A 21,447-nucleotide genomic window follows, 5' to 3' on the forward strand; every position below is an offset into this window, starting at 1 on the left:
AAATTCAGACCTCTAGTTGAAGGAAGGACTTGGACAGAACTGAAAATAAAATTTTTTTCTATCTTTTCTGAGTCCAGACCAAAGGATAGACTGCGATTTTCGTTGGCTGTGTGCTCTTTAAAGACATAAATCAGAGTTTGGACATTTGGGCATTGGAATAAAAGTCATCAGACTTCTTAGACAAGCCTTCATACATAAATTATGCTTTTAACATGGAAAGAATAGTGTACAAATCACGGTTAAGTCAACTTGTTGAAAGGAGTTTACTTCCAATGAACCCAGAATTTTGGTGGAGAATGTAACTATATAAACAAGGACTATTTTTGTCCTGCAAATAAAGCTATGAAAAGCAAGAACACGTCAGCACTACCTGTAAATTTCTTGAATTTGGGCAATTTTGAGTCAGCTCCCCTAAACTTAGTATTATAATTATGTTTATTTATAAGGGGGGGAAGGGTGAGGAAACAAAAAACCAGTAACAAAAATGTTCAACTTTCCTATTTTTTTTCTTTTACAACTTGGTGCCGTTCAGTACTGGTCAGAGTGCTGTGAATGGAGTATTATGCTAAATCTGTCACTAGAACTAGAGAGAGGAATTGCAAAACAGAATAACATCATGAGGTCCATAGAGTCTCTAAAGCCTAACTCCATAAGGTGTGTGGGAAGGTGCAACCAGGGGAAGTACTGTCCTTTCCAGAGTGGAATAAGACAGCAGGTACAAGGAGAGCCTTCCTCTCTAGTATTCACCAGCATCTTTCTTCCCCTGCAAGTCACTAACTTTCTGAGGTAGGAGAGATGCACAGCTCCCTTGTTGCTACAGTCAGCTCTCTTTGCTTTTCTACAACTTCCAAGGTTGGCCAAAGATGAATTAATGCAACAAGCAGCAGACCGCTTACAAACAGACACTTTACAAACTATGTAGGTAAAGCTCACTATACTAAAAATTAAAAAAATAAAAAAAATTTAAAATTTCGAACACTTACAGTTACACTAAACCCAGAAAACTTCTTGTTTGTGTCATGCCCACCCTTTATAAAGTACTGCCATTGTGGTATCACTTTTATGATGTGTTCCCTAGCACGTGCTGAAGCTCTAATCTGGTAGTTTAAACTACATAGGCAATCTCTTGTGTTCATCTTCTACTCCTCTGAAGTCCACCATCTGAGCCCAGCTTTTTCCTTGAAAAAATCACCAGGGAGGAAAAGCCTTTGAATTTTTTCTAAAAAGCCTTAATTCTGAACATAAAAGGCTAAAGTGTTTGCAAGCATTCAGTTCTCGTCTGCAACACATAAATAACTTAAATATACATGCATTTTAAATGAATTACAAAACATTTTTTTAAATCAATGTTAAATATCTGTTCAGGTTTTGTCTTCAAGGGTTAATGTGTCCAAATTATTTGGCTTGAAAACACATCTTGTCTATTCAGCTCCAATAATTATGTTATGTTGTTAGTTTTTTAGCTTGCAAAATCAGGTCAAATGCCTAGGGCTATGAACCATCACTGGAGGATTCATGGATGTCTGTCCAGCTGCTATAGTTCTGAATGCATGCTAGAAAGCAAGTTTTGAGAATATATTCTGTGCAGCAGCGCCTTGCTTGCTTTGCCTGTGAGCACATAAAGCCTAAGACTGGTAAAATATGTACAGCCTTGCTAAAGTGTGTACAATGCTGCAGTCCTAGTGTGGATTTGGAGCCAGCACCTCACTTCTGGTTAATGGCTGTAAAGCTCATTTAACTTAATTTTTCACTAGAGAAAAAAAATCCAAACAAACCTAGCTTCTACTCTGTATTCTTTTTTCCAGTTAATGAAACCAGAGCCTTACCTTTGCTGGGCAGGAAAACATTTACTCTGATGTTCTAAAAATTATGTCATCTGCTCATTTCTAGAAACACAGTCAGGATCCACTGCAGCAGCCTTTTACCACGCTGGTGTTGGGATCTAGATTAACTAAAATTATGGCCCTGAAGCCAATACTACCTTGCCTTGCTGGATGAAACCTGCTAACTCAGCTTTACGTACCTCCTGCTTTCCCAGTAGGCAGTGTAATTAACATGTGCAATTCAGGGAGTCCTGAACCTCTGATACAGCATAAGGTGACTCCTACAGAGCCAACAAACTATGAGGAGGCTTTATATGATGCTAAGTATGAAGGGTTTTTTTTATTTTAATAAATTCAAGTACAATATCAGTCTGAAAGAGGTGTAAAGCAGCAACTTCAATGCACAATGAGTACTTGGTGCTTATTTCACTATTACAGTTTCCCTCATAAACATTTTTGGTGTAATTTCTGGCTTTTTTTTTTTTGCCACATACTCTTCTGTAGTGTGGCCTTAAAAATTGACCAGAGTAAACAGCCCTGTTAATTTGCAAAGGAAACACTACTTGCCTGGGTGCTGATCTGAAGTGTTGAAAGTCATTTTTGCACAAGTAAACAGGAAAATGAAATTAATCTCTTCACAGATGCTGTACATTGGCAGTATGAACTATTGTTAGGAATCAGAAATGGTTCAGGTACAGGGAAGTCCTAGGTCCATGCTCTGAAGGTGTTCCTGTACCACCACAGGCAAACCTATGGAGGGGGTCTCAGTCATGACCCAGCAACCCCAGTGATGTACCTATGTGCATGTGCTTTGTCATCTGACGCTGTGAAATTGGACCACCCCTTTTGTCTTAGAAATTGCTACATCCTAAACAGAAGCTCACTGGCACCCTCAAGTACAAATTCCCAAAAACATGATCTAGACAGCTGTTTCAGGATTTCTAACAGCTGTTTCAGGATTTGTAACAGCTCTTTCACTTCAAAGCATATTCCAAGTCAACTGACATTTCATGGAATTTCACTGGGAAATGGCATTATTACTCACTTTGTAGGACCAGCTCACAGTAAGCAACTTCAAATCTTCACTAAGGCCAAGACACGCTTGAGAATCCCCACTGCCTTTTCCTTCCTTCTGTCACTCACTTTGATCAGAGCTGGTTTCTATTCCCTATGGTCTCTCCCCCAAATGGAGTTTTGTACTCCCTGCTGTAGCTCTGTAATGCAGACCATGCTTTCTGATGCAATGAATATCCCCTAAGGCTGCCAGCAACCTTTTTTTCATTCTGTACCCAAAACAATATTAGCAAATTAACGAACAATTCTTGATGTTTGAGTTATGAGTTACATTTCATAATGGCAAGGTAAAAAGCTCATGGTGGTAAAGAAATACCTAAACACTTGAAGTATTTGTGATTAATATCTCATGAAGATCCTAGACCAGATTTTCAGAGGAAGACACTTATATTTCTTGTTATCCAAGGTAGTCACATACAGCTGAGATTGGATACTTAGAAAAAAACCAAGCTAACCATGCACTTGCTGGGGGTAAAAAGAGGAAAAAAGAGGATATGAAGGAGAAAAAGATGCAAGGAACAGGGTGTTGATGCTTGATATTTAGTTGTTAGGTCTGATAACAATATAATATGCCTAGTATTGGTGTATCTAATTTTGATAAGTAGTGGGTCCTTTTCTTAAAGTTATTCTATTAACTCTATGAACTAATTTCTATTGTGTGAATTGCTGTATTGCATATACTGCTCTGATTAGCCTGAAATATTTAAGGATATTTTGTGTGATAGCTGATACAGAAATACTTAGCAAACTGAAGTTGCCTTAGTTGAAATAATCCAGAGCACTCACTCACGCTTTCCCAGGGTACCATAATATTTCTACCACCTACTTACTCCTATTCATTTAGTATAGAGAGGACGAGGTACAATAAAATGACTATACAGATGTCTCGAATGCTTCCCTTGAGAGTTTGGGGTTTTTTTTTATTGCATTCTTCCACTTTCTTTCCCTGTGTTGTTTGTAACCTTCCAGTTGACTGTTCTTCACACATTTTTACACATTTTTTGCAGTGTCAGGCAGTAGTCCCCTAACCTGCCAGAGCTGATCTTGAAGAACTGAGGCCTTTCAGCTAGCTAGACTTCATTTTACTCTGATTCCCTGTAGCCCATATTCTGTATATATGTAAAAAACCCAACCCAATAAAAATAAACAAAACTTCAAACAAACACACAAACACCAAAACAAACGAGCAAACTCCCAACCAACCTAAAAAAATCCCCAAGGACACCAGGTTAGGACTTTTGTTTCTTTTTCCTTATACTTTAAATATTTAATGCAAAATAGAATAACATCTAAGTTCTTTGCTATTCCTTTTGCTGCCCAAATTCAGCGATGTAATTAGTTATTCTCACTGTGGGCCTTAATAAGAATTTTACTGGTTGTTCTCCATGTGATGTGGAACCTTTTCACACAGTTTCTTTTTACATATATAGCAAAGGTTTCACACATACAGGAGAAACACAGTTATCTTTAACAACTGCATGTCCACAGGCCATTTTCACTGAGAAACAAGTCCAAATGCATTCAACAGCTGCAACAAAAAAATAGTTTTCATTTTTAGCATCAGTCTATTGTGTCTTCTTCGGAGATCCATATACATTTTCTTTAATCCTTGTGAGATATGTTAAAGCCCATATGTTATGGCTTTGGCTTGAGCCGCTCTGTAATGAAAGTTATTATGCCTTTTCACTCTTTTACCTAGCTGGCTGCTAACTTTCTACACCCCATTTTCCTCACCCACTGCTTTTCGTTTATGGTTATCATTTTACAACAATCACGTGTTGATATTTTATTTGCATGTGTCATATGTGTGTTCCTTGCATCTGTTCTATGCTGTCTTTTTACATCCCTCACCAGGGTTGAGTGTGCCTTTGTGAGAGCAGAAGTCTGCTGGCTGCAGACGATTAAGACAGATTATGTCTTTAATGGCACTTCACTGAGCTTTGTTTTCCTATTTTCTAAAACATTAGTCATCCATAAATGCAAATGCAAAAATTATAACAACAGCAATGTTAACCAGCAATGAAACTTTCTATTAGCCAGAGGCTTAGTAGGTGGTACAGAAAAATATCTATCCACTATAGAAGGAACTCAATGAACCAAAATTCCCAAACTAAACCAGGACAAGCAAGTTGACCAGTTCTGAGCATATTTCTAGACTGTCAATTTGGGTAGTAATCTCTCTTGTGGTGATAAACTGTTGGAGTGACACATGTGTTTGGCCTGTGCCCTCTGAAACTCTCAAAACCAGCTGCCAGATGTGGTTCAAGAGTTAGCAGGGGGGAAGAGCCATGTGATTTCTGTGATGGTGTTGACTCGGAGCAAAGCTAGTCTTTGAGAAGAGAGTCAAAGTAGAGTATAAGCAGAAGCAAATGCAATTCTGGATCTAAATACAGAACAGGTTGTGGGGGGAGACAGCATTTGAAAAGTGAGCAGTGCTGCAGACTTCTCATCATGTGAATGTAGCTGCAGGAAGTCATGTAATTTAAAAATAAATTATGAAGTGAACCTGAAATCATCCTGTCCATACACTTCTAATGTTGAGTATTCATCCACCTGGTACCTCATTTTTTTGTTAACTAACTAATATTTTCTAGGAAACACGAAGATACTTTTAAAAACACCATGATTTAGCTAATTAGTCCCTCAACACATCCCAGGGAGCAAACAATTAACTAGCAGTTTCCCCCACTGAAACCTGCAATATTTCTCTGTTTCTTTGATCACTGTAATTATCAAAGGGATTAATGCTATTGGTGCTGTTATTTGACTGCTTTAAAACACCCACATGTGGAGCACAAGGTCATTATAGTTATTTCCTAGATGTGTGGTTAATAAATTCATTATGACTAGTGCAGAGAACACTTTTTTTCTTCATGAATCCAGGGAGGGGTGAGTGGTGAGCAGCCACGGAGTTGAGAATCTTCTTTGCACTAACTGGTTTTGCATCTCTGCAGGTGAGACTTGGCTCTTATTAGTTTGCATGCACATTTCTGTAATTTATGCATGGGTAGGTTTGCTATCCTAAGATCAGCATAGCTACCTGTACACTGTTGTAGTGAAACAATGCCCAAAAATACCACTGCTGTCCGACAGAGTTTTAACTAGCAGCTGCAAACCACAAACCTGTAGCGATTGATTTGATGTCATGCAGTGATAAGTATAAGTGTTTCATAAGTATATTTATGCAGCTTTCTCTTCCACAGGCAGCAGAAGTGTGTTTCTTCTGAAAATACAGACTACCTGGGGTTCCTTTTCCTCTTCTTTTACTTTTATGTTCCTGGATGCAATTTAATGATTGTACTTCACATCACATTCTCTGTGACTCTTTTTTTCCTTCAATTTTCCTGAAGCCATTACCTCAGACGTCAGCTGTTACATCACAGTCAGGTCATTCTCCCAGGAACACAGACAAATCTCAGCCCAGCATTGAAATGGGGAAGAGTCAGGACCCTGATTCCACTCAGATTGGATCTGAGAGAGCCTTTTCATCAAGACTTCATTGGGAGTAATAGCAGCTCTCTGAGAACCTGATAGCTTCAGAACAACAAATTGTGTTAGCTGCCCATATGACCCCCACTGTGCTGGCCCTGCCTCGCTATGCTGAGGGTCATATAGTCAGGTCATTGAGTATACCATGCTGTAGATTTTACATCTCTTAAAATATTTCTGATACCTTTCTAGATATTTGCAGAAAACCTCAAAAAAGTGCTCAGTAGCTAGTAGGTTGAATTGCAGATGAGCAACAGTCCAGCAATTATCACCAAAACAAATAAACACATAAAACCACCACCAACAAAAAACCCCCAACCAACCAACCAAAAAAAACCCCTAAAAAAATCTATATGAACATCTGCATTTGAGGATATATTAATATGAAAGTCATTAGATCCATTTTTTTTATTAAAATGGTGAGTCTTGAAGCCTGTGTCATCATTAAATTTATAGCAGTTTCCCACTCTCATTAAAATGAATTTCAGTAAATGATGCAAAATTCAACCTGTAGACTACAAGCTATAGTATTATCCACACATACCTGCTTCCTTAGATAGTGTCAAGAATAAATTGTTTTTACAAAAAAAAAAAACAAAAAACCAACCCAAACCATTACTGAAAGAAGTATATTTTATGATTTGCATACAAACATGCCACAGACATGCACAGAAATACAGGATAGATAGTTATTTTTCTCAGGAGCAGGTTTCTTTGAAACACAGTGGTCCTCCTTATTATCATTTACAGTTTCCTTACTTTCCTGTCTTGTTTGATACCATTGTTTGGAAAGAAACAATTCTTGAGGTTGTTTCCCTGTGATGAGTAGATGTCTGTATACAATACTTTCTGAGGTGACCTTCTTAGCTGGGCTTCTTATTTAACTTTCTGTGGATCTGCGTTTCTGAGCAGACATTTTTCTGGGCAAGAACTAGATGAAGGGTTTTATGATCCTCTTATTACCCAGGTCAAAGAGAAAGGAATCCTTCCCCCACAGGGACTTTAGGAGTTGCAACTTTCTGAGTTAGGAGATACTCCAATTTTCCCCCTGCTTAAGCATGCAGAAGGTCCCAGTAGTCTACATGTTCTCATAGATGTGTGTGTCTGTGCCTGGGACAAATCCATTCCATTTATAGTAGTGAGACATCCTTATCTGTTGCACTGGAGAAAACGGGGGGGGGGGGGGGTGTAAACTCACAATTTATCTCAAAAACAGAGGTATTAACAAGCTGTGTTAGGACTTAGGTAACAATTAGAACTGAAAATGATGATTGCATGGCTGTATATGCAACCACAGGACACAGATTGGTCCTCATTCTGTAAACTGGAGTTTCTAACATAATGTCATCAGAGTCTCAAGAGCTATGGCCAGAGGCCTGTATGATTTACCTGTATGATGAGGCCCCTAATGCCTGTTTGTGCACAACTGAATAAAAAAATGTAAGTTGCTATACCTTTATAGGCCTGGCCAGACAGCCATGGTCTTTAAAAAAAAAATAAAAAAAAAGGTATTATTCTTCAACAGGTTTTATTAGGCTGAAACCAGCCTCGATGATGCATGATGAATCAGAAAAGATGCAAGAGGGGAGCTGGATTTCAATCCTTCACACCACTGTTGACAACTGAGGGGACCTGGACACCAATTTTTCTCCTTAGTGATTCAGGTTGTCTCCCACTGTTGGCCCGAAACCAGTTTTCCAGAGCTGCTCATTTTTCTGAAGCTGATTTTTTTTTCAGGCCGTAATAATTTTATGCTTACTCTAGTGTCCTGAATCCATTTTAGAGAGAATTTAAGCATGCTTAATGATAATAAACATTTTTTACAGACGGCTTATTTATAAAAACATTAATCTTTATGGATATTGCATGCATACAGCTCATTTAAAAATTAGGTCAGTTTTTTAAATGCCAAACTGCATCCTAGTTGACTGAGCCTTAAATTTTCACTTAAATTACTACATATCCATACTAGCTTTCTGCTTGTACTGAACTCATGCATGAACTTCATTAGGAGATTATAATTATAATTTATATAGAAACAGTCAATCTGTCTATTTTTACAGGAAGTGTAAAAGTTCTGAAGAGATAACTGTAGTCATGATTTGGATATATTTTCCTTTTTGTACAAACATCTCTTCTGCATCAGTCATAGATGAAAATGTGGGTTTGGCTGTTGGGTTGTGGTGGTGGTTTTTTTTTTCCTAACAACTTTAAAAAAGGTATTTTACGTCAGTAAAGTAGATAAATATTAACCAATACAGTATTCTGCTATGGGTGGAATGTTTACTGAAGAAATGTTAGTAGCTTCCAATGACATAAAAATTCCTGGTGTTGATAGAGGATTTTAAATTGGCAGTTGAAGAAAGCCCACTGCACTGTTTGTAACAGTAGATTCTTAAGTTAAATTTTGAAGTTCAAACCCCTTCAATCTTTCTTCAAACACCATGAAAATAGTTTTGCAGTTTTCAACAGAAATCTGTTCTGTATTTCAACCATGAGCCTAGGAAAGACTGAGTGAGAAATAATTGTTCTAATGGACTGTAACAACAGGTATCTGAAGAGAAGCAGTTTTAGCAAGGTTTCAATTTTTTAAGTCCTTCTGTATCCTCAATTTGATAGTAATGTTTTAAATAGAAGTAAAGAGTGATTATTTATCCTTTCCCCCTTCACAATATTTGGCTTTTCTGGAAAAGTTCAATGAAATAAATCTATTATTTTGACCTTATTAGTCAATATACTGGTCAATAACATAAATATCCCCAAATCTTCGTTCACAAAGCCTAGCCATGATGATGAACACAAATACCTTGTTACATTGCAATGGTAGCTGAAGACTGCAAATTTATAAATAATTAGACATGTAATTCCTGCCTACTTCTCACTGTAGAGTGGATAATCACTAAACAGCTGACTTGGACAACTTGAATCACTCTCTTGAGAATTCACTTACTATATAAGGACTTTGGATTAAGACAATAAAAACTATAGGCCTTAAAAAGAGGTAGTGTCATTGTCCTCTTCCCTGGATGCCTCTGCCATGACGCTCTGTTCTTCCTAGCACTGAAGTCACTACAGAGTGAGGAATGCAGAAACCCATGTGTTAGAATTCTGGGCATGGGCAGAAACAGAACTTCAGTCTCCTGGGGATTAAAATGCTGTTATTTACAGTGTAGCTCTGTTTCTGAGACTGCACAGAGCATCCCAATCCCAATGCTTCTGAAGATCCAAGTACCTGCCTCGGTGCTTGCTGCTTTAACCTTACAAAATTCAAAATTCTTTTTCCGGGGTAGCAGAAGGAGCAGAAACAAACCAAGGACTGCACTGAGCAAGTTAAGAGAAGGTGCCAGTGTTTATTCCTCCCACGATATTTCCACGTCTGGTTCCACTTCTTCTTCAAAATTGCACCAACTGGAAGGCTCACCCGGGCTGTGGGAGCCCCATGGCCAGCTAACCCTCCAGGCTGGGGGCATTGCCTTCCTCTCAAGGGGAGAGAATCTGCATCAACAAGTTAGAGATTGTTCTTGTGTTCATATCCCTTCCGCATTGCAAATAGCTGCTAAATTGCCTGCAATCAGATAACAAAAACAGGAGTGAACATAATTATCTTGCCTAGTAAGGAGGGACTGACTCAAAAAAAAAGTAGACGTAATTTTCAGCCTCTGCTCCAGTTGCTATTTAAGCATCTTATCTAATGCCTCTTTGGTTTGCATTCTAGGAGTTGAGAACGGCTTTGTTAACTTCTGAACAGCAAGAACTGTGAGATTTTTGAGTGAGAGAAGTGTGTTGGGCGTGAAAACAGAAGAATATTAACAGAGTATGCGGATATGAGTAGATTGCAAATGCCACTTAGTGCTTCTGCGAGCCTAACCATGTTTGTGTCACATTCCTGCAAAGTGATTTTTCTCTAAGTGTACTATTTGTAAGATAACTTTGTGCATCAGCTTGGGGTTTTTATATTTTAGTAAAGCTCATCTTGTGCTTACTTTCAAGAAATTTAGGGGTTGTGAATAGTTGTTAACAGATGGAGTTTCAAATTATTATATAATTAAAGAAAAATATTCTATTTGTGGCACACAAGGACTATAAACATAAAATGCATATTTTCTTGTTTTATCCCTTAGCATGAATTTCAGAATGCATCACTTTAAAAAAACATAATATTATTTTCTAGTAGTGCAGTCTTATATCTATAAAGGGAGTAGGAAAGAAAGAAAAAGAAGACTCTTCTGCAAGAATAAGAAAATAAGGAACATACTCCTTATGTAGTCATTTATTAATGCAAGGACTACAGAGGTTGATGCACTGTCAAGAGCAATTTTACTGAGCGATGTGCACGTGTAAAAAATGTGAATTCTCAGATTTAAATTTTTTTTAAAACTGAACTGATGCTGCTTTTGTGTTGTGCTTGGGTTAACATTATATCTTGTTTTGTTAATGGTTTCTTTACGTTTTTCTTGGCATTATTTTCCACAGCCAGTAATATTCTTGCCTACGTTTTTTAGGAGTACAACAAATACATCTCCTTCCTCCTTTTAATTTAATGACAAATAGAATTAATTCCCTGTAGAATCCAATGTTAAGGCTTAGTCAGAGGAATTCAGCCAATGGAGGGAGCTTAAACTGAAGAGGATTGACTTGCATGTGAAACCTCAGGAACTGATGTTGGAGACAAAAATATAAATATATATATTTACAGAGAGAGGGAGAGAGAGAAAATGCTGGTTATTAGATATTGCAAATGATGAAAAAAGGTCTTTCAAATAAGAGACTGTACCTTTCAGAAGGTATCAGCTACATATTGCAAAGAAGAGCTTACATTTCCACCTCCAGTGTCACAGATTTCAGTGATGTCCTCAGGAAGAGAGACAAATAGAAGATGAGGCTACCTCTGAAGATCTGTGTTCAGCTCAGAGGCCATATTCAGCTGATTGGTTCATGGTCTGTGTTAGAAATTTAGCACTGCTAAAGTGTTTCCATTTTGTTACCGACTGAATCTGTGTGAATCTGTATGTTTTTTCTGAGGGACCAGGTTAGAAGCCTGCACTTATGCTAACAAAAGAAAAGAATGCTGCTGAAAAGTTCATTCTGGGGATGCTGCCACGTAGTCTACCCAAAATAACAACTCTAGGGACAACAGCCTAACTCTAGGACTTAACCACTCAACCCAATGAGGTCTCAGGAAGCCATTACTTCCTCTGTAAAAATAAAAGCAACTATAAAAATTCAGTGCCATCTGACCAGCCTCTCACATCAAAGCCAACACACTAATTACAACCCTGTGTTAAATACCATTTCCATCTTCCTTTCTCAGAGACATCCTACTAATATTTATGATGTTCTGCTTCAACTGCCTTTGGTAAAGAATATTTTTCTTCCTTTCAACTCTTTCAAATGTGAACTAACTGCAGTCGAGGACAACCACATAGTATCTGACTTTGACCTGTGAGAAATCGATCAGTTTCTGAACAAATCTCATCACAGACAGTCAATAAAACAGGGCTACAAAAGAGTATGCTAAGCCTGCAGATTAGGGACCAGCATGCCACAGTGCTTGAGAGGTATGACTGAGATGCAAAAAATAAAGTTGCTATGTACTGTAGCTCTACATCAGGCCTAGTTTGGCTTTCAAATGTTTCTTTCAGAGTAAAAGTGGAAATTAGACATTCAAAATGAGAATTAGTCCTTTCTTTTTTTCTACATGAATGTGTTCTCGGTGTGAGAAGCATCAGACTATTTCTGAGGGACCTGTCTTATTCAAACAGCTTGCATGTGGATGGGTAGTGAACATGCAACCACCTGAACCAAAATTTCTCTTTAATACTAGTGGGTATTTCAATCCATGCCATCAGCTTTTATTAAATGCCTGCTAACTAACATATACCTAATATATAGTTTCAGTAAATTTAACATGGTCTTTACATCATCTTTATAGAAGTTACTAACTTTAAAAAAAATAACTAAAAATAGACCATTCAAAGTCTCCAAGATCTAATACAGTTTTACTCTTAAATTTTAAATAAATGTTATTAATTCAATTACAATAGAATTTAATTAAAATTTCATTCTTAAAATACAGAAAACCTGTGGCAACTTCTATGGTTTTAATTGCTCTTCATTGTTGATGGAGATGTTTAGAGCTCCTTCAACAGAAACATCCATCTTTTCCTTGCTTCACATGGATGCATAAATGATTGGGTAACTGTGTACAAGTACATTTGATACAAAAACAACTTAAGAATAAATAATTGCATTTCATTACCTGGTTAGTAAAAAACAAGATTTGTGTTTGATGATAGAACATGCCTGTGCTGCTACTGAAATTTTGATCGTAACAGACAAGTGTACAGGTTTTAAGAATTAAACTAGTTTGGCAGCACAGTAGTCAGAGGTTTCATGGCCCCGGAATCACCATGGTTAAGTAACCCTGAAACACACCCTGGACACGTTTATGGTCTTCTTGATTATGCCAAGTCCTGTGCATCATGCTATCTCTGCTACTGTTTGCCCAGAGAACCTGTGTCAAATAACCATGGGAAAACACAGGGGGATTCTCATCATGCTTTCAGGAGTTTTGACATAACCCAAGCTTGTGCATGAGTCCCTCCAAACATGAAATGACATGGATATGTTCTTTCGGAGGAACTTATTTTAAACCTAAAATTCTGCATGTAACTTTTCCCCCTTGAGTTCCTTCCTTCAAGCAATACTCACACTTGCTGACAAACGTTTTTCCAGTTCTACTGGAATCAGTCCCTCCACTCCTATTTATTTCCATAAGCTTTCTGCTATTTTCACAGCTTTTTTCAGTACCCCCTGTGAAAGGAAATCAATTCCAAAAAGCAATAGAAAAGCTGAGTCTGTAGACTAAAGAGTATTGGAACCTCAGTCTGAGAAGCTTCAGGGGACCTATCTTTCAACCAAGTTCTGCCAATATGTAAAGGTGTTATGAAAGGTTGATGCTGAAATGTTGCCATAATAGTACCTAAGGAGGTGGAAAAATCCCAACAGTGTGAAGCACTGTCAAATCAAATTTTGTCAAAATGTTCTGGCTGGCACATTACATTTTCCAAGATTTTTCCCTGTGAACAAGTTTGGAATGCTTGTTTCTATTCCAAATGAAATCAGGGTTTGGTAGAAATGTGACAAAGTGCAGACAGCATCATGAAGGAGAAAATCTGCCAGTCTTCCCAATTGTCTGTTGCCATTTCTTACCACAACACATACTTAATAAAAGATAAAGTCCTTACTTAATAAAAGATAAAGTCCTTATTAAATTGAAACATTATTCAAGGAGTCACTAGATGTGACAGAATAGTTTCCATCTATCTAATGCTCAAGACAGAGAGCCAGAAATTCAGGTGTCTGGACTCTCCTCTGCACATTTTTTGACATATAGATTGGGCCTCAAAATAAAGGAATCTTCCTCTCTGAGATCATACAGTAATTGATTTGATGCTATGAAAGCCTACATCATGCTAAAGCAAGTATGGTGTGATATGAGTGGAGGTTTCTTTTGTATAATTTGATAAATTATTGGTAGTTATGGGTTGAAGTCCATTTCGACTCTTCTGGGACAGAGCTTTGTATTCAGAAATGTGATTTAACGTTGCAAGTTGAAGGGTTTAATGGAATGCGGTAGAAATCAGAGAATGGAAGGAGAAGATAGAGGTGCATTTACTTGCTTCACAGTTTTGTGTGGCTTTTTAAAAAATTAAGTTACTCAATTTAGCTAACTGAATGTTGTTTATATTTTTTTAACTTTATTTTTTATTTTATGAATTTAAATAATTTGCTTACACAGAAGGAAATGCTTACATAAGAAATAATAAGGATGTAAGAAAATATGGCGTCTGCAGGGTTGTTATTTTCTTCTACTTCACCCTGTATACAGTATTTCAACAGTAAAACATATTCCCTTTCTCTTGGCAGTCTGAGTTTCTCCTGCAATAACTAATGAAATACTTGCCACTATAATGTGCCATGCTTGATGTCAAGTGAGCCAGTCAGAACAAATCACTTCATCAGTAGTCGGTTATTTATAGTATTCATATATGTGTCATCTCTATTTGCTTTGCCTTCTGTCCTGCTGCAAAGCTAACTCAGTTGCAACTACCACAGTATTTAGCAGTGTGTGATGTACCCCGTCTTTCCCCTTTGGGTTGCACCCTTAGTATATGGGGACAGCACGGGCACAGCTGCTCATTCTTTGAGACACAGTTTGGCTTCAGAGAGGAGCAGGAGGCACAGTGACCATGCTCTGACAGAAGTGCCCCCTGCTTTCCTTAAAACTCTGTCTGCTGTCAAAACTGAGGTGTGCAGGCTGAGCAGTCGCAGGAGAGGAAGGATGCCAAAGCTGTTTGGAATGAGTGCTTCCGTATTGCACCACTTCTGTGTATTGATAGTGTGCCAGACTTCTCTCAGGGACTGGCTCAGCTCTTCCTGCTGGTTACACATGCTACCACTTCATTCTCCAGTTACTCCATTTTCTGAGTTACATACTACATCTTTTTCTTTCATTTTTCCTTTTCTTCATTTTCCTTTGGAGGCTCTGAACATCATCTAGGCAAAGGTGAAGTGGAAGAAAGAGCAGCTCAAGGGCTGCTTAGTGGCGTGAAAATGCACACATTTTTTATGCATTTCCCTTTAGTTCTGTATGCCTTAACAGCTATTCAGCAAAAGATATTAAGCTGAAGATCATTTTGGAATAAACACAAAATTAAAAATGTACTTTATGTTACCATTTTATATTCTTCTTTTGTATTATTTTAATTAAACGCAAAGATTGTCTAGCATTTAATGTTGAATTATTTATTTGTTTTATAGCTTTTCTTAATTTATCTGTCATGTGAGTAGATTAATTTAATGCAATAATTATGAAAGGTTTAAATGTGATGTTTGTGAACATACAGCTAGAATTAACTTGAGTGCAAGTGCACTTGAGGTAGCACCATGCCCTAACTTAATTTTTATGCAACTTTTTCATGTACAGCCTTAAAAATGTATCTTCTCTCCCTGAGTATTGGGTTTCTCTATACTATGCATATTTTAATCAAATACTTCTGTCCTGAGAAAGTATAATAGATGAATTATATAGTGAAGAGTGTGCATTCCATTTCCAAATGAAGAGTGGAAACCCCTGTATTTCCACATTTATTTTTTATAAGACGAATCATACATGAGCAACACAAAACTCTTCAATGGAAGTGACTCCATTTACTCATCTCACTGTAACTTTTATCAAAGACAGGTCCGATGTTCCTATTAGAAATATAGATAGAGCAGCACAGATGAGTTTGGTGAATACTGCCCGGTGTTGAGTGTACTCAGTGTACTCAGACAAGAGTACAGTGGTTATACAGCACAGCAGAAGTGGATGATGCATGGAAATGGGGGTGTACTGCAGTGAGTCACACATGTCATGACACTTGGGGTACCACAAGTTGAATTGGACCTGAGCTTCGCTCCTAAAGTAGGCAATCAAGCACTTGACTGCCTTCGAAGGTCACCGAGAGGTAACACATTCATAACTCAGTGATTCACTGGTTTTACCACAGACTAAATTAAACAGGTTTTTACAGAAAAGAAAAAGATCATTTCCTTTAAAGGGATACATGTCTTTGTGTTTACCTGCATTAGGCTTTTTGACCCATTCTTTTATTTCTTTTAGGAAAATGAGTTCAATTATGTCTCCGAAGTCTTTGTGGTGGTCCTTCCCATGGAAAAGGGAATTTGGCAAGTGAATGCTCTGCCATGCTAGGTTTTTTTTAAGGTTTGAGTGATTATTTTGTCTGTGGTTTTGTTCTCTCTCATACAGAATGCAAAATTTAAAGAAAGGTCAGAGCCGTGGACACACCTTCACGCACGGCTTTTCATTAATCATTTAATCCTGAGGCACTGGAGGTTTAATCAGGAGTGTGGGGGAAGGGGAGGGGGAAGAATTAAACAGGAGCATTGAAATAGAGGCTTTCAGTGAAACACCCAGTGTCACATTCTTCTTTTGTCTGGCAATCCTCCTCCTCAAGTGAAAGAGCTGACAGCTGATGGTAGCAGATGTAAGGTCACCCCAGATGTGGCAGTTCTGATAATGAGAACAGTCAATCAGAGAAGAGGTGATCTTCTGAACCACCCCACTATCCTTTGAGATGTAGTTCTGTTTACAGTGTGAAATCTGAAGCACAGTGAGAGGAAGATGACTCTTCCAGGGGAGGATTTAGTCATGATACGTGCTGTTTGTCTTATGACATTTGTCATTGTTTGATCCTTTTAGGGATTGTTTTAATGAGTCACCAAACAGTCTCAGCAATCACAAAATCTTGATTTTCATTCTATGCTTGTCTTATTACAACCACTAATTCAGTAAAAGTAGGATAAACAGAACGAAAAAGAAATTCTGTAATTTGGGAGATGAGAATGTAAAAATTAATGTACGGTTAAGGCTTTTTACAAGGTTGTATCTCAAACCAGATCAGAGCTGATGGCAAAATTGGATTTCATTAAGGAGCAGTATTTTGTGAAAAATTGGGTAAGAAAAGCCTGCTTGACATTATAGAAATACAATTACATCCTTTATGACGAAAAAATAACAAAAGAATGTGTGATCTCTTCCTCCACAGAGCAGCAGTAGAAGCAGTCTGAATTATGCACACATCTCCATATTTTAAAGGACAAACTTTTTAAAAAAAAAAACCAAAACCAGAATTGTTACTGCTGGGAATGAGCAGCTTGCATACTCTGTAGTCGATCTGGTCATGTAATTCTGCTTCCCTAACTCGTGCAAAACAAAGTTGTGAGGATAGTCTTTTAGGAGGGAGGAAGTTCTTCGGAAAATAGTCTTGCAAAGAGTCAGATCATATTCTTCCAAAGAGCTATTGACATTTCCTAATATCTGAAAATAATATATCTATTTTTGTAAATATTAATATCTATGCACACTTCATCATTATTTACAAAATGTGTTCAACACTAAGTTAGACATAGCAGCACAATACAAAAATGATAAAATAGGATAGTGGTACAATTGTATAAATTAAATCTAATTTATAATTTAGCAACATTGTTCCTGGCACTAAAAATATTGTTTGTTGGTAAAAAGAGACATACTTGGAAGAAAGGATAGGACTTTTAAAATATTTTATTAATATTAGGGAAAGCACTAGTTATACATAAGCAAGTGTAACCGTAAACTGAACTTCATTTACTTATTCCTCTTCAGTGAAATACTAAGTATATTGTAGTTCATTATAGGAAGAACAAAATTCTCCTTACTCAGCTTCCTCTGTTTCAGAGATACTCTTCAAAAAGAACTTATTGGTACTAATGTTGTTTTACGGCATTTTGCAGAGCACTCTTTTTGTCCTCTCATGCTAATGTGTAGCAGAAGTCAAAATTTGCCAAGTCTCCAGTTTGAGAGTTTTTGAGCACCAGAATCATGCTGGCTAAGCATTAATTTTGTATACAATTCATTTCTATTAGGAGATACTAATGCCATAACCTAGAATTTGAGTTATCTAAGTGCTTTTATTGAAATACAGATCGTGCTGAAAAGCTTCTATCTTGCTGTGATTTCAGGAGCTCTTGTTACTTTTCAACAAGATACTTCAAGGTCGTTGAAAATACTGATGATATATGTGATCTGTGTTTCAAACAATGGGCAGAGTCATTAATTTGCAATTAATGTTGACCACAAGCTGTATAGGTGACCTCAGGTATGAGTTTCAAAGGAGAAATCAAGGGTGTTTGTGCTGACTTCTCCCTAAGCTGATTGTAAGGCAGCAGCGCTCAGAGCTGGGATATGGCACATAGAATCACAGAATCTACTGAGTTGGAAGAGAACCACAAGGATCATCAAGTCCAGCTCCTGGTCCTGCATGTGGACATGCCCATGTGCCTGAGAATATTGTCCAAAGGCTTCTTGAACTCTGTCAGGCTTGGTGCTGTGACCACTGCCCTGGGGAGCCTGTTCGGTGCCCAACCACCCTCTGGGGGAAGAACCTTTTTGTAATATACAGTCAAAGCCTCCTCTGACACAACTCCAGGCCACTGCCTGTGTCTTGTCACTGCTATCATCTAAGACAAAAGCAAAGGCATTTTTATTGGTTTTTTTTGAGCTTTTTTTTCCTGTCCAAGTGTTTACTCTGGAAATGTTTAGAGAAGAGTCTGTAGAGACACTTTAGCATTTGCCTACTGGGCCGAACTGAATTCCAGAACTGGGGATGCTTAAGAAATGGAAATTGGGAGGGAATAGAAGTTAACTACTCTTTTTTCAGATCTTAGATATGATCAATTTTGAATCTGAGCCACAGGGTAGGGGAGTTATTCTACCCAAGACTGCATATCTTTTCATACATACGTACCAAGATTTATAGAGCTATACCTTGAAACAGCAAGATAATACTTTAATATCTCTATTCTCTTGTTTGCCTTTCTTTTTCTCCTTTGTTAACAGAATACTAGCTCATAATCTGTAGGTCTTTTCTGTATTTTAAAAACTGAGCCCAGAATTTTCACTCCATTGCATAAGTTATTACTGCATAGATGTGACTCTGGCTGATTTCAGTGACATTGCTTCAATTTAAAATTTATGTGAGGAGGAACAGTCAGACCTCTTTTGTGTGCTAAGGAGAAATCTTTGCTTCCTCTTACACAGCACAAGTCCAAGCTAGCTCTATTTTATTCCCAAAGTCCTCTGCACAGTCAGGCTTTTATACGATATTTTCTTAACTAGAGTTGTGTTGCACCAAGGGAAAAAAAAATCTTAAAGTGGATCTGTACAGAAAACACAATTGAGTAGAACTGAACTAGTCTTCCAATAATGACTTTGCTGCCATGATTTCAATGAGTTAATCCAGCTTGAATCTGTAGCTGAGATGAGACTTTACGTGACTTTATGTTCTCTGATATGGCCTTTTCAGATTTTATGTTCTGGTTTATCCTTTATTGTATTTTTGGATTATAGCTGTTCAGGGGGACAGACTATCACTGTTTAACTCAGAGAGTGTAATTAACTGAGTCAGCTTAGTTAATGAGTCACAAATGCGGCAGTTGTGACTTGTTAGAAGCATTAGGTGACAAAGGTATTCACTGAATATAAAAGCTTTAGGAACCGTAACTAAATGAGGAACTGCAATTAAGAAGTATAACTTAATAACCACAAATAAAAATATTCTCATACATGCAAATGGAATTTCTAGGCTTCCTCTACAATGACAAAGGGACATAGCTTTGAAAAAAGTATGCTGAAGTGTACTAGTGGGAGGTGATTCATAGCTAATTCTCTCAGAACTATTTGTTATCAAATTTTCACTCCTGAAATGAAAACATGCTACAAGTGAATGTTTTTTTTCCTGTTTCTTTTTCCTCTTTGATGCAAAACAGTTGCATCTCAGCCTAGCTCCAAATGCAAATAGAATAGGTATTCCAGGATCAGTGGTAATAGTTTTACTTTAATTTTCTCAGAGTCATAAAGAAATTGAAATATAATGTATGTTACAATAGTATAATGCTACACTGCTGTATTATACAAATAAACAGCATTTGGCTATAAATCAATTTTATCTATACCTCATAAGTAAATATTGCTTTAATCATAGCATTTCATTATCTTCAGAAGTAGTTCTATACTGATATATATTGCTACTGAAACTTACTGAACAGGTCTGTTTCATAATTACACAAGAAATTCAATTTTTTAGGGAAATTATACTTGTTCTCATTATCTCTAAATTAGACAAATTTGTCAGTGATATGCATTGAATCCTGCTATAACTCCCAGGCCTGAAGTACATTTCTTACAGTCATAAAGCATCAGTACTGCTGAAATTAAAATAAGAAGTACTCTACTTCAAAGCTAGCATTTCTTTGAATATGCCATATGCCCACACTCTGTTCTTTCCAGAGCAAACAATTAATCATTAGTCTTGCAATACAAGCAAAGAAAATAGCTAGAAGGCTTCAACTAGAACAACCCATTAGTTTATGAAACTTCTTAAAAATAAAAGATGAAAATTAATTAATCTGAATTGTTACTTTTCATAATTTTGCTGTAAAGGTTTTGCATCTGCTTACCAGCAAGTATTTTATTTCTTTTTAATTATTTTTACTAGGCTTCTACCTCTTAACATGCAATTTTTAATAGTTCTTTTCTAGAAGAGTGTCCAGATTTGCTAGATATTCTGAGTTCACTCATATTTGTAGAGGATAAATATTTATTATTATTGACTCTGAAAGAAGGCATCACAGAGTTCGAAAGTAGAGGGAAGCATAAGGAAAGTATTCACTTTTTATTTAATTTTAGGTAATTTTCCTTGATTTTATATGAGATATTTTGTGTATTTCTATCCAAAATCTTTCAAAAATCTCCTTTCTATTTATTGATATTTCTGGTTTACCACTTCCACCTTATTCTTTCCACATTTTGCCTTAATTTTTTTTTCTTCTTTCTTGCAACCAAGGAAAAAGTAGAATGCTTTTTTCAAATTTAATTATTAAATAGCACTCCAAAAAGAAAATAATCTTTTCCTTGTTTTCTGAAGTATAGAACACCATGGCCTGAGGTACTGCAAGGAAGCACAGGGACATTTTTGAATCTTAGGGAGGCAGGGGTCCTACAAAAAGGGGAAGGGAAATATCAGGTAAAGAGTGGGAAGAAAAAAGAAGAGAGAGAAGAGGTCAGAAGCTGGGTTTAGGCCTTGCAGCACAGCCCGCACGGCAATTTTCCTTCCAGTACGATGGGAAGCTCAGGTGGCACCAGCTGGGTCATTAACCCGAGGTCTGAGAGAGTCTTGCAACAAGAGCTGGTGTTTCCTCAAAAAAGGACTCTGTGGACCATCCATCCTGAGGAGAAAGCACTTTGTGCAAACTTTTATTTTCAGTGTGTGCATTAATTTCAGAATTACACACTTTCCTTTGGTTCTTTCTGAAAGCTTCAAAATCCCTGGTGTAACTGAACAGAGCAGAAAAAAGATACCATTTTGCACATGAAAATGAAAATTATGCCAGAACATTAAGCCCAGTGTTCCCTTTTCATAATATAATCCTTATGAAACTTCTCAAATCTAAATTA

Source organism: Lepidothrix coronata, unplaced genomic scaffold (genome assembly GCF_001604755.1).
Source record: "Lepidothrix coronata isolate B3197 unplaced genomic scaffold, Lepidothrix_coronata-1.0 Scaffold89, whole genome shotgun sequence".
NCBI classification, from domain to species: domain Eukaryota; kingdom Metazoa; phylum Chordata; class Aves; order Passeriformes; family Pipridae; genus Lepidothrix; species Lepidothrix coronata.